Source organism: Alligator sinensis, unplaced genomic scaffold (assembly GCF_000455745.1).
Source record: "Alligator sinensis unplaced genomic scaffold, ASM45574v1 scaffold1446_1, whole genome shotgun sequence".
In the NCBI taxonomy this organism is placed as follows: domain Eukaryota; kingdom Metazoa; phylum Chordata; order Crocodylia; family Alligatoridae; genus Alligator; species Alligator sinensis.
Window position 1 is genome coordinate 63,159 of NW_005843681.1, and position 478 is coordinate 63,636.

Genomic DNA, 478 nt, shown 5'->3' on the forward strand with positions numbered 1-478 from the left:
GAGCCCCCCCCCCCCCCCGCCCCAATCCCATGCCAGCCTCAAAGCAAAAGCCCTTACCCCAGCCCACCTCCCCCCGTGTCCTGCTTATCCTCCCCCCCGTCCACTACTTTCCCCTGCACACCCCTGCAGACACACACAGATGTTTATGTAGTAAATAGTGAAAGGATTTATCGTAATCAAAAGAGCAACCACTGCTAGTTGTTGTCAGCGTTCATACCCATAATAGGTGCTGCCAGACGACCCCGCACAAGGGCCGCCCCGCCAGCTTCTCCTTGCGGATAGGTCCTCAGCCACGTTTCTGTCTGGCCGCTGCCTGCTGCGCTTCTTCAGCCCACGGCTCGCTGAAAACCTCTCCGCAGGTCCCGCAGACCTGGTGCAGGGTGCAGGCTGCCCCTGCAAATGCCGCGATATTTTCTCACTCCAGTTAAATGCCCTGCATCGTCCTTTCCATCGGCCAAAGGCACATTCAACAGCCATC